The sequence below is a fragment of the Pyxicephalus adspersus genome, chromosome 10 (assembly GCF_032062135.1).
Source record: "Pyxicephalus adspersus chromosome 10, UCB_Pads_2.0, whole genome shotgun sequence".
Lineage (NCBI taxonomy): Eukaryota > Metazoa > Chordata > Amphibia > Anura > Pyxicephalidae > Pyxicephalus > Pyxicephalus adspersus.
In genome coordinates, this window is record NC_092867.1 from 9,857,792 (window position 1) to 9,872,167 (window position 14,376).

General features: G+C 35.4%; 1 protein-coding gene across 5 annotated transcripts in view; it reads left to right on the forward strand.

Annotated features, from left to right (window-relative positions):
* LOC140338836 (zinc finger matrin-type protein 4-like) overlaps positions 1-14,376 on the forward strand; it is a 289,898-nt gene that overhangs the window by 71,344 nt on the left and 204,178 nt on the right. The window contains exon 1 of one of the 5 annotated variants that reach the window (XM_072423153.1): positions 6,274-6,483. The exons of the other annotated variants lie outside the window; for them this stretch is intronic. The gene's annotated coding sequence lies outside the window, so the exon portion shown is untranslated. Of the gene's footprint in view, positions 1-6,273; positions 6,484-14,376 lie in introns of those variants that run through there. 5 annotated transcript variants of the gene reach the window in all.

Consider the following 14,376-nt stretch of genomic DNA (forward strand, 5'->3'; position numbering starts at 1 on the left):
ATGTCATCAACCCCCTCCTCGGCTCCAGGTAGCTGAAGGATGTTAGGTTGAACATACCTAGCAGTGCTTAGAACTCAACTCACAGCACAAGCAATGACTGTGTAAGTATGATTTCTTTTGTGTAGGGGTTTATGGAACATTTTTATAATGTACATTCTGGTTCATTATATTCGAGATATGAACCATGAACAATGATTAATATTGTTATACTAGCAAAATTTAGTTATAAACCTAATTTTTAATAAGTGAATAGGTTGCTAGAATTAAGCTTGTTTTGTCGTTCTGTTCGTTTAGAGCCCCAGACAAATACAGCAGTGTATTCAAGTGATTTCTAGCTGGGTCAACAAATAAAACTTCTGTCACCTCAGTAAATCTTGTAACACTTAAAGCTGAGAGAGACTCGCAGAAAATGTTTTTCTGCAACCTGGGAACTAGCGGGTGTTTTAGAATAGGAACTACAAATTCTGTTTATCACTTGAGTTTAGGAGACTTTGCAGGGGCAAATGAGGTGAGTGTTGGGGAAGGAAGACACTTTGCGACATTTTGTAATGGTAGATGTTTAATTTGATAAAAACATTGGGGGGTGTTTATGTAGAGGATTTAGGATGTTCATTTAACTGGGTAAATTATCACTCTGAAAGGGATAATTCAGGTGGTTTCCTGAATATGGGGATAGTTTACTTTGCAAAGACCATCCAATCACATGCAAGAAAATCTAAAAAACAAGAATTTTGCTTGCACATGATTAACTGGTTGAAATGAGCAGAGCTTCATCTCATTTACTAAGTGACATATGCCTTGCAAAGGGGATAATCCACTTTGCTGTGTGAGCAGCCTATATTCCTTTAGTAAATCAACACAAAATCGAACAAAAATCAAATAAAAGCTAAGGCCTTTCTCGATTTTGATAGCAAATTCGATCAAAAATTGATTGAGAAAGGTCATTCTTTTTATATCGAGCTTAGACACCATTACTTTTACAGTCAGTTGGATCTGCCAGTTCAGCTCAAATAAAATCTATCCCAACAATATTACTTAAATTTGATTTCCTGGAATACCAATAAATACACACACATTTATCACTATATTGCAATTTTTCTCTTTTAACATTTTATTGTAAATTAGGTGTAATAGAATACAAAGCTCACACAATATACCACCTTATAATCTGACAATAAAGAAAGAATAAAGAAAAAAAGAAAAACAAATGTCAGTACTATACAAAATATACAATGTGCTATACCATACTATACATAACAATTATGAAAAAGTATACAATAAAAACATGATGATGTGTGACTGGCTGTACATAGCCTAAGTGTTACAGTGCAATCTATTACGTTTTTGGGTAATTTTTAAGCAAAGTAGAGAATTTTTTCACAGGTGGTCTTTAAAATATTATATCTTCCATTTTTTTTCTTGTTTTCTAGCAGTGTGTTGCTTCACATTGTGGCAATACATGTTCTAACATGTGTCTTCATGTCTTCATGATTCTTGTTTTGAAAAAAATTCTGGTGTAACAGAGTGGTATAGAATGTGCTATTGCTCTTAATGGAGCATGCTTCAGAACTATCATCTTGATACTGCTGTTACCACCTAGCACAGTGTTTCTTTGCCTATATAACATGGGAGAACCATGGAACTCTCAGGTTTTGGGGAACACCTTCTTTTACTATACCCACAGCAGTGGTCAGAAGGAAGTATTCCTCTTACATTGCTGGCCAGTGAGAGTGTTGTTAGTGGTAACTGACTTGAGAGGCACAAACTGCTAATTTCCTAGGGAGCCCCTGGAAACCTTTGGAAGAAACCTAGGTTCCATAGGACCTGGGTTGAGAAACAGTAACCTGTAGAGTCACTGACCTGCAACAAGTATGTAACCGGTATTATATTTCAAATGTTCCTTCATGCAAAACACAGGTTTGTAGTGTCTAACCAAGGGCTGGCCTAACTAACACACATACACTAAGGGAGAGAATAAACTAAATGCACAAAACATCAAATTAAAAAATGGGAAGCTGTGGCATAGCCTTAGCCAATATCAAATTTAAATGTATGTCCTGAATATTTTTTATTTGTAGGTAACCCAGGACTATACTATTTATTACCTCACCTATACCAAAAGTTGAAATCTTTATTATGCCTAGTGGGAAAATATCAAATTTGTTAATGTTGCAAATAGTCTTTTGATAAATCCAGATAGACCTCATGACATCAAATAAAATTTAATCAAGCAACATTGAAAGAGTTGTAGAGAAATAAAAAAACAATATGAGTGAAAAGTGCTTCACAAAGTTATTCAATTAATTTCCGGTGCCTTAATCATATTTAACTAGAAACCTAAAAGTATAGTTTAAACATATTTTCATGATACCCATGGGTGATCTAAAAGTCTGTTGTGTTGTTTACTTGAATGTTTTTAAGATGTTGGTCTGTTTATTTGCTCCAGGTGTGAGTCTGCCTTCATTATCTAGTTACATTCTTGCAGCATTAGGAGCTGTCTGAGATGGGCAGATGGAGCTACCTTCAGCTGTTTTGTTTCTGTCTCCTTTACTGACAGAGTTGCACAGGCAGAAGAAATGTAGCACCTGCACTATGAAGATAGATATGCAGATGTTGTAAAAAACATTCTCCCTTTATCTTTGTGTCATAAATGTTGATAGAGTTTACAAGGTATTGCTGACATGTGTGCACTCCCCTCAAGCTATATATATATACATTTTGCAAAGAATGATACACATTTGGAATAAATATACACAAAATGTTTTACCTGCTTCTCCTTTTATCTTTTTTTAAATATTATTTAGAAGAAAGGAGTGTGAGTGAAAATAGGAATCTAGTCCCACTGAGACAGGGTGAACTCTCCAATTCGGACCCCATGTCTTTAGAAACTGAGGGATATAGTTAGCAGGCGTGCTATTGAGCAAAGAGTAGAGAAATGGGAGAGTATGATGAACTAAATGCCCATACAGAGTGACTCACATACTGTCAAGGGGCACAGAAAACAAGGGGAAGAGAATTCTGGAAATGAAGCGGTTAAAGAGCTCTCCAATAGTCTAGAGAAAGGCAAAACCATTGAAGACAGTTCTGAAAAAAAAGCATTAGCAATAAGATATAGGAAATGTTGGAAACTACAAAGAATAGAGATTCTTGATCCTTAATTCCAGGAGAAAATCAGGTTTACTTGGAAGCAGGAGCAGTGGGGATGGTTCTGGTGAAAGATTATGACCAAATATAAATGTTTAACCCCAATGTGCAATTCAGGCCTGATAATGGGATGTGACTTCTTTCATACAATGTATGAGTATTCAGCCAGGACAGCAGATAAAGAGGAGTCTCATCCACTGTTTATGTTTGTGTGACAACACCAATCTATAATTTTATTCTGATGTGCACTGATACAGTAAAACAATATATCAGGGACTCCCAGGCCATTGTTTCTGATTTATGCAGGGACCTTTTTGTGTTGCCATATAAAAGTAAAAAAATATGACATAACACACATTAACGAGCGTGCTTTAACAAACCACACAGATTTATATGGGCCCTAATGGGCTCCAATCGAATGTTTCCTGTTGCTGTTTAGATCATTTCTCTGTACCAAGTTTTTTCAGTTAATTTAAATTTTGTTAATCATTTTGTGAGTCAGGTTGAGCTCAAGACTCGGGACTTGGCCATTCTGAACTAGAATTTTTTTCTACCTATGCTATTCTATTGTTGAAGTATAATTGTGATCATCTTATTCTACCCATATTAGCAAGCTGTTCAAGGCCTAAGTCAGCAAAGTAGTTCCTGAACATAATTTTCCCTTCACCATTATTCTTAGTTGAATTGATGCTTTGGTGTTAATATGCAGTGCTATTTATCACTAAACTGAATGATAGTGTTTTTCCCACATAGGGTTCCCTTTTACCTTTAATATTGATTGTAGGCTTCTGAGTTTGTGGGACACACATTCCTGGGGAGACTAACATTACTGTCTTTTTTCTATTTCTAGACAGATGTGTGATTGTAGCATCAATGAACACTTAGGTTTAAGGAAAGTTTTTATACTTTCAGTATTTCTTCCAGCCTTTGCATCTCTTCAGTTTTTATAAGACTTCATAAACTTCATAAATTTCTTTAGATCAAGGCATTGTTCACATGGTAAGATTTATCTTGGGAAGAGTATATGCTTTCTGTAACCAGACTTTGCCCTTTTTAATAGCAAAGCACCCTCAAACCTCCCATCTAATCTCATCTGATTGATTGGCATACTTGAGTTCAGTTACTCTCTTTTCAGCTTGTCATTTTTCTATAATATTATAATTATAATATATATATGCTTTGAATATATATATATGCTTTATAATATATATATATGCTTTGAATATATATAGTTATAAACTTTTTTTTATCAAGGACATAGATTGGGTAAATCTTTTGTTCAATAAAGAAATTATAACACAAAACATATTATGCAAAGCAAACACAGTCCTATACAATTTAAAACAATTATTTATGATTATGTTTGTATACTTTAGATGGGGTACCAATTACATTATAAGAGTTATTCTTCCAGAAATACAGGTCCTTGTATTTTGTGCAGTCGTATGTTGTGTGTAAGAAAGTGTTTTTTTTCTATATATGATAGTAGAGTTTCAAGCATGTGATACTGTACAGTTTCAAGCATAGATAATGTATCCTTTGTAAAATATTCTGCTTATATTACAATATTTTATTGAGAGACACCAGAGCCTTTATTCTCTTTGGCCCAAGAAAGGCAATGTTTGTTTATGATGGGTTGGGTGGTAGGGGACATTCATAAACATTTGCTTCTTTCTTTTGTTAAAAGGGCAGATCTCTTAATGTTTCCAGCCTTCTAATATAAACAACCATCTGGTGACGTTAAGATGTTGGGAACATACCCAAATCTAACTTTGGAATATTTGTTGAGATCTTTAAGGATCCAAGAGTATTGATAACTTTGCAAGGAAATAACATCGGGCAGAGAGGTCAGAGATGTTGCCAAGCTTTTTTTGCATCTTGTTATATGGAAAAATAAAAAGCTCAATGTCCATCATCTGCATTAAAGGTAGCGCATAAACCCTTTTTTTTTCGATGTTGGAAATCGATGTTCATGAAAATTCAGATTTTAAATTCACTTAGAAGCAATAGAAACACTAAAGTGCTTGGTCACTTTGTTAGTTTTCAGGAATGTTATTAGTTCCCAGTGAATGAATTGTGGTGTCATTAATATTGGTCCAAATTATGGATTTGTTGCTTTCAATTGTCACAGCTACTCATGTCTATTGACAGAATATATTCAGGCTACAATTTGGCTTTTGTATACTTAGGTAGTGGGTACAGTGTAAAGATCCATCAATCACTACTGAAGTGCAGCAACTCACATTGACCCCTAATTAAAAGAAATCTTTATTGTTACAATGAGCCAATGTCAGGAAAAGACACATTGATTGTGAACTGTAGTACATCATATATTGTGTATTGTAACTTAATGTAATATTTTAGTAAACATAACATTTAAGTTCGTTACCTTGTAAAACAGAATGAGCTAATATTCTGTTCAGAATTAAACTAAGATCAAAACAATACCAATATTCCCTGCTCTTTCTATAGTAGAATATGGAAATGTGGCCAGGTCGCCAGTGTTTTTCACCTGTGTGAGAAAGTAAAAACCTAAAACATTTACGAAAAATTAAAGAATTCCACACTGTGTGTGTACATGTCCACCTATAAAGTAAAACATTAATTCAATTTGTTTTAAGTTTTAGTTGGAGTGGAATTCCTAAGAATTCTATATCCTTCCTTGATTGGTCCTAAAGAAAAGTTTGTTGAAAAGTTTAATTTTAAAATGGTTTTAGTCTAATACAACTGCTTTGTGTTGCAGAGGTTACAATGGAACTAAATCCCATTTTTTTTCTCTGTTTGCCTTGTCTCTATTTGGAAAATGCCTCCACTCTTTCACTTCTAGTGAACATTCCATTATAACAAATGAATGGAAATGTCCCAAGGACAGTTTTGCTGGTGACAACTGTCAAAGGAAGGATTTTTTTTCACTGTGGGAAGATTTCCTCCTATTTAATGTGTTGCCTTTACAGGTAGTGAGGGGAATCTCCCCAGTAAGATTCAGACAGAAATTAAATAGTTAAAACCTACTGTGACCTGTTCAGACCCCCTCCCTGTGGTATGCCACTTTTTTATGTAATATATACTTACCTTCTTTGGTGTCTCCTGATGCTTTTTTCTCTCTGTCTTCTTCCAGTAGAAGTCAATCTCCCGAATGCAAAATGCAGCACGGATGTAAAGAGATCAGCTCTGCACTGTGCATCTATATATTGTTATTAAAGGATTAGGTGATGATGCCTCCTCAGCGAAAGGGCCCATGACACACTCAACTCATGGTGTTGTTTCCAGGCAGAGAGACCCAGAAGACATCTAGTGGCAGAACAGTAATGTCATTTTGGAAACTGCTCTAGACCTAAGGTGAGTATTTTAGCCAGAGCTGATTTTTTCTAAACTGTAATTTTTAAAAAACAAAACTTTTTTTTTAGAATTATATAAAGAAAAAAAATTTAAGCTTAAATTTTTCAAAATTTTGTATTAATTGTTTCATTGTTGTGAAAGACCTTTGCAGGTCATGACAAGTTAAAGAATTGTAAAATGCATGCATCCAGAAACCTCACTACCTACTGGGTTTTGCACTGTATTATGTAGAGGTGCTAATTGTTAAAAGCTATTTTGCTCAGAAAAGTTCTTTTGGAAATCCAAAGTGTATATTGGAGCAAAATGAGTAAAACAGATGGGTTTGAAGGTTATGAAATTATCATTCCAGTCTGTTTTATTTCAGTTTCCAACTTGAACAGCCTCACTCTTGCATACAGCCTCTTACCAGAAACTCACTATGGAGACTTCCAATTCTTTCAGTTCTTCCAAAACCTTAATTTGAAATATGATTTAAACATCCAGTAAATAAAGGGCTCTTGATAGATTAAGTAAGATGTATTGTTATTATCCTTCACAGTGCTCCCTATCTGCGTTTGCATAGCCTTAATGTTTCAGCATTTCCATGGCAGGGGGGAAAACAGCAAAGTTAATTTGCAAAGCAATCGTAGTAGCAAAATGTCATTTTATATTCATAGTGCCAGCGGTTTGTGCTGGCGTTATCTATATGCAATGCAAATGAGCTTCTGCCCATATTGGATGCAGGTTTCCAATGACGAGGTCAGATGAATTCAGAAAAATATTTAGTCCTGGAAAAAGAGAAACAAAATTGTGGTCTTTCTCTTCTTCCTGGTGTGCGCTAGGGCTTATTTAGTTTTTGTGTGAATATTTAGGTGTGGAAGAGGAGTAAAAATTATAATTTATTGTATGCACATATGTAAGGAAATATATTATATGAAATTTCTTGCATGGAACACTGAAAAGTGGTCTGTTATATCTTTAGGTTTTGATTTGAACCATTTATAGATAAGTTGGTAACAATTATTATGCTATGCATCTCTTAAATGTTAGGATATAGGATATGGATGTCAGAATCTCTAATATCTTAATAAATCTTAGTTATAATTTGAACCAACCCTTAGTTTATCACATAATGTAGGGACTGGTAAATTTAGATCTCATTGTTGTCCCAACCCCATCCAAGGAGCCACTCATCTTGTTGTAATGGAGGGGTCTCATGTTCCTGCTATATTCTGCATAATATAATAAAATCCAGCAGGAAGGCTGAAAGATGCTCTCTTGTCATGTCTTTAGTAGGTGAGTGCAGCTGGTAATTCTGGTGCAAAGATCAGTTTCTGACTTGGGGTTAAACTAGTTGGCATTTATCTATTTCTAAATTAATAATTTTGGGCAGCTTGCCCATTTATTGGAGGTGTACAAATGTTTACTATGCCATATGCAGTTAAATGTTATGTTGTACGTAGAGCTTTACTTTTTTTTTTGATATTCCTGGAAAAGTTAAAGGTGAACGGTAAAAAAAGTATCTGCAAACGAATTGAAAATTCAAGCATAAATGATTTTGAAAACCATCTTATTGTTTTCGTTGCATCCAGGGTGAATATAGATGCCAGTACATACATTACAAAGGCAAAAATGTCAAATGTAAAATTCTGCTGCACTTGCATATACTATACTAGCAGCAGCTAGTGGTAGAAAAAAAGTGTCCCTTAAACACTTTGTAATAGTTTGTAAAAGGATAGCTCTGAATATATATAACATTACAGTACTTTAATGACAATTAAACTACCCATCTGGACTGATTCAGGTCTAATCCTGGCCAAACAAACCCTCTGGTCTGATCCTGGTCCTGCAATGTTATTTGTGTCCAGTGAACAGCTCATTGCAATGTTTAATATATGTGATTGTAGCAGGAATGGTAAGGCTTTTTTTCTCTTGGAAACATTTGTGGCCAACATAACCTATTACATTGGACTGCTGATTGGTGGGAAAGGAGCTTACAACGTATGTGGAACAGAAGTCAAGACTTTCAGTGTGATTTGGGATCCAGAATAAGAAACAAGAAAACTTGCAGGAACTATAATGTTTAAGGTTAAGAAGTATTAATAGATTTTGGACTAATAAAACCCATCAGTCTCAGCTATAGGCATGCTTACATAAAATAATAATAGAATATATTGTTGCACAATATGAAAGAGTCTAGTGTAGTGACAGAGGTTGTTTGTACAATGGCCAGCTTTTAATCATATTTGTTCAGAAATGTCTGATGGCAGCGGCCCTGCTGTTGTGAAATAAACAGTGTTGGTACCCTGTTAAAGGGAGTTGTCCATAACTCACCCACAGGGAGGATCAACAGGTATTACAACTTTATATGGGAAGGGACTCTAAATAAAATCTGCTTCCTTAGTCACGCTTGTGATGAGCTTCATGATATAATTCATGTTTTATTTGGTCCATAGTTACACTTTACATGTAACAACAAGAGCTTTTTGTGGACATATATGTTAATATTTAATGTAAAATATATCTGTGAATTTAATTTGTTTTAATTAGTATTTTACTATGCCTAAAAAGCCCCCTAAATTTATTTTGTATTTTTGGTACTATTACCCCTGGGGTGTGGCTTGGTAATTACCTGGCAAGATGAGATTGACATTGTTTATTGCTCTCTTTCTGTGTTAATGAAATACATTTCAGAAGGTGTTGGAGATTTTTGCTATAACCTTAACTATTCAGTATCACTAAACTAAAGAAACAGGTCTAGCGTCTAGTTTTCAGATATTCAGGAAAACATATTTACCTTATAACCCATTTTTAACTGGAACTTTTGAATGGCTGGTCCTTTTATCATTCATTCACTTGACATTTCAATGTTTGTATTCTGTATTGTATTTTTGAAAGCTTACTGGACATTGTCTCATTTTTATGCTTTGCTTTACAGATTTGAGATTCTTTGACCTGCTTAGGTGACTTTTTAAGACATGCTCAGTACTTTTTGTTTTCATTAATGTTCTGTTAAGTTTCATAAAAAAAACTTCAACTGAATTCAGTCACATAACAAAGAAAAGAAAAAAGAAATGGCATTAGGAAGACATAAAATGATCACATAGAACTTTCTGTTGAGGTCTTTTCTTCCTTTGTTCAGTCTCTGCCTCTGAGAAATTTATAAAAGTCACAATGATCTTGAAAACCATATTATTTCTGTGTGAAAAGAAATGAAAGTGAAGCAATGTAAATCATTTCCTCTTTATAAGCAGCACCTGAAGGAAATTGAAGTCGCAGTCAATATTCGAGTTATCAATAATTTAGCAGTTTGGGTAGTTTACAGTGTGCTGCCCATCACCAAGCTGTTTATGGATTTTAAGGGGCTGTTTGTTGATTTAAATTGAAGGTTAAATGATAAATGAGTTCAGGATAACTGTAAGGAATAAGGAATATTAAATAGAGTAAGAAATAAAAGAGCTTTCAATGTCTAAAGGCTGCAACAAAATTGGTTCATTGCAGATCCCTAAGTGAGTCAAATCAACTAGTGATGAAAAGGCAGGTACTAAATAATGACCTTAAATAGGAAAATATTAATAAAACAATTGAAAACATTTATGAAGATAAAAAAAAATGACTAGTATATCTTTTATTTTATTTTCGATTTTTTTCCTTGTTAAATTGGCTACATTTGTTATAAAACAAGCATTACACATTATATACTGAATGGCCAAAGGCTTGTCGCCCCCTTGACTTTCACACCTATATGAATTTGCAGGTATCCCATTTTAAACCATGGTAAATAATAATTCACAGTCTGAATACAAAATGTTCAGGTGGGTTGAGGTCAGGGATCTGAGTGACCACTTGAGTTCCTCCACAGCAAATTTGTAAGAACCATGTCTTTATGGATCTGGCTGTGTGCAGAGAGACACAGCGATGCTTAAACAGAGAAGGAACATCCCAAAGCGCTTTCCAAAAGGTTGGAAGAATGCAGTTTTCTATATTATCTTTGTATCATTTACAGTACTTTTAACTGGAACAAACGGCCCTAAACCCCAGACCATTATCCCTCCTCCACTAACCTTCACAGTAGGTACTAAGCAGTTCATAAGGTAACACTCTCCTGACATCTACCAAACCCAGATCATTCATTTCCAGAGAACAGGTTTCCACTACTCTTAAGTCCAATGATGGTGTACTTATCATCCACTCCTGTATCATCACTTCTGTTCTTAGAAGTATGACATTGTCTGACATAATCTGACATTGAGCAAAAATTTTCTGATGGTAAATGGATCATGGAAATGGTCCATGGAAATGAAAATAGAAATGGTTTATGTTACAATGATACAATGTTACAATGTTCTCTGCTTTATAAATGGATCTTTTAGTCTTGTGTACAGCTACTAAGCCACAGAAGCCTAATTCATGAAGCTTAGTTCTTGTATTTGTGCTAAGTTTTGAAGCTCTGTGTTTTCAAGCTCTTTAGTGAGTGATGGAACAAAAAATTGGCCATTTTTACTGTTGTCTGTCCTTTGAGTTTACACGGTATACTTTTATGGCTAAGCTGTTGTTGCTCCTGAAGGCTTTAGCTTCACAATAATAGAAATTACAGTTATTAGGAAAGATCTAGCAGATAAGAAATTTCACACACTGAGAAAGGTAGCATCTGATGACAATGCCACATTTAAAGTTATTTAACTTTTTTGTACACCCATTCTATAACTGCTGGATGTTAAAATAGGGATAGGAAAGTAATTTTATCCATAGTAAGTCACAGCTACCATGACATGGGCATTTTGGTACTAAATGCTTATACACTTTCCTAGTGTCTTTGGTTAGATATTAACTAAAAGTATTGCGTGAACACAAACTTTTGGCCAAATAAATTCTCTGGCTACCATTGCTGGCTGCTTTCTATATATAACAGTTGCCTAGCATCAATGATAATTCTGTAACACGGTAGCACGGTGGCTCAGGGCTTAGCACTCTGGCCTTTGCAGCGCTAGGTCCCAGGTTCGATCCCCAGCCAGGACATTATCTGCATGGAGTTTGCACGTTCTCCCCGTGTCTGCGTGGGTTTCCTCCGGGTACTCCGGTTTCCTCCCACATCCCAAAAACATGCAGTTAGGTTAATTGGCTTCTCCCTAACAATTGACCTTAGACTACATTAATCACATATGACTATGGTAGGGACATTAGATTGTGAGCTCCATTGAGGGACAGTTAGTGACACGACTATGGACTTTGTACAGCGCTGCGTAATATGATGGCGCTATATAAATACTGTATAATAATAATAATAATAACTTTAGGTAGAAACTATTTTTGGATGCAATGAACAGAGGCTAGAACATTTGTGGGGTTTTAATGCTGTTTTGTTTCTATTGGAAAGATCATCCCTCTGTTTTTGTCACCCAGGCAGAAGCTCAGGGGAAAACCACAATGCATTTTTATAGAAGAGTAGAGTGGAAATCTTCTCTTCACTCTGGGAAACATGTACCAGGGACCCCTGTAAGAGGTGGAATTTTTCCTAACTGTGCGCATTTCTACCTGTTTCTTGACTCTGGAACAGGAAGTAAAAAGAAATCTCCCTAATGGGCACACATCCAACATTGAAAAGCTTAGAGGTTTAAACCCTTTTCCTATAGAGAAAAAAGGTTGTATGTAGTTATATTTTAGCCATTAGGATACTGATCTGTACCATGCATACAGCCAGTGAAATCAGAAGTTCTTATTTGCATTTTTTTGCACAAAAGCTGGGTAATTAGCATTTTCAGACAAAGAAATTAACCAGGACAATCCAAGTATTTCACTCAAAACATGACTTCTCAGCAAATTATTAATTAATATTGTTTATATAGCACCAACATATTACGCAGCACTGTACATAAATAGGGGTGGCAAATGACAAACAGATACAGACAGTGACACAGGAAAAGAAGAGGATCCTGCCCAGAAGAGCTTACAGTCTACAAATTAGGAGAGAAAGGTTTATTAGCTACAGCACATCTGCTTATTCTCATAATTTACATTGACTTTTGGTGATCTGAGGGGAGAACAAGAAAATAATGTGATGGGGCAGCACAGCCTTGTAAAAAACTGATCTTGCTTAAAGTTTTTTTTCTTCCTTAGACCCAAAGAAGATCCCACTCAAAAAATATAGGGCTTCTACCCTCTGGCAACTTCCAATCCCAAAGAAACTGCACAATTTTGATAAAAGAAAGCACTGTAATAGCACTGTACGCATAATCTATCTCCCTTTTGATAGAACTGATATTTGTTTTTATGTAATACACCTCTTTATATCAATACCATTTTCACATGGACATCCAAATAAACTGTGCCCATTATTAATAAATGCAGAACACTGCAGCATTGGTAGCTACAGTTTTATTACATTACAAATGGGAAAGCTTGTGTTCCTTCAATAAATTGATATTTCTAGTATAATATGTGTTGGTGATAGTGTCATCTTTCCCTTTTGTTAAATAAATAAAAACCTATTTGGTGATCAGTGAGGAGGTGATGTGTCAGCCTAATGTAATGATCTGAATAACCTACCTGACACGTTCATTTGTTCAAAGTTTAAAGCTCTGAAAAAAATGTGACATGTATGTAAATGTATACATGCAAGCTTTTCTTTCTTTATTCTGGTGCTATTGAGGTTGGAAAGTTTACTGGCAGGGAAGAGCCAGTCCTGAGGGAGGAACATGGTCTGTCACACCTAGTCACAGAGGGTTTTCCTTAGTGGTGTAGGTTGGGAATAAAGGACAAATACTGGGTGATAACCTTGAACTAAATTCAGAACTAAAAGAACAAACAGGACCCAAGCAGCTCTCTATTTAAAATTGGTTTAGCCAGTATAACATAGACAAAACAAATTTAAAATGTAAATACCTTGGATAAAAATTAAAATCCATTCATGGTTTCAGAACAGAATCCATTGGTAATACAAAACATCATTGACTTTGTTTTTATTGTATCTGCTTGTTTCTTCTGAAAGCAGCTGCTGACAAAAGCAATCCGATCTTGTTTTCATTAAATAAAGTACTGTCTGCAAACCAGATTATGGATATTAGATTTGTATCCTGTTTTAGCCGACAATGCATCATTGAGAGCAAAGGGCAGACTCTAAAAGCCAACATTTTGCCACTCAAAACAAATGGTAATGTGCTGTCCCCTGGCAATGAAGGTGTAATAATCTGCATATCAGAACTAAAGCCTTAGTGACAGAAGGCATAGATCACCAGGAGGAAACAGTATTATATTTCTGTGTGAGTTCCTGAGTCTGTTAGGGTCCTTGTACAGTCCTGGAAGATTGCAGTTGTGTTCCCTGCACCGACAGGGCTACAGGGAGTCTTTTACTCTCTCTTTTGCTCTTGGCCCATTTTGCTTTCAAGGATGCCAGCTTTCAGAGTTTTGGTTCATTTAGTATCGAGTTCAGTAGTATGGGCTGCTGTGTGGAAGCTCCTCGGGGCTCAGCTTTAATGTGCCTGCAGGAAACTTGCAAGAGTAAACCTTTGCTTTTTATTAGTTTGCCTTATGTTGTTACACTTAAGGAGTGACAAATTCAGGTTAACTTGCTAATCACACTTCATTTTGTGATGTGGAATAGCATTCCCTCAGCAATGCTTTCATTACCGCAGATAGATTCAATGAAGAGTGTCCTGTTAAAGAGAATAATCCTTAATGCAATTCCCCTCTCCTGTTTTCTTTAAGTGAGCTAGTTTTAGAATATTTTTATCTGAAATGTTCTCAAACTAAACAAGACAAAGGTCTGAAACCCAAGTTACAGACACAAAAAAGACAGACTCTGGGGTAGGTCCCAATTTTGTCATCCCTGTTGATCAGTCTTCTCTGCTCCTTTCCCTTGATTTAGCTATATTTAGCTATATTAAAATATAAATGTTAATTAGTGAACAGTTTTCC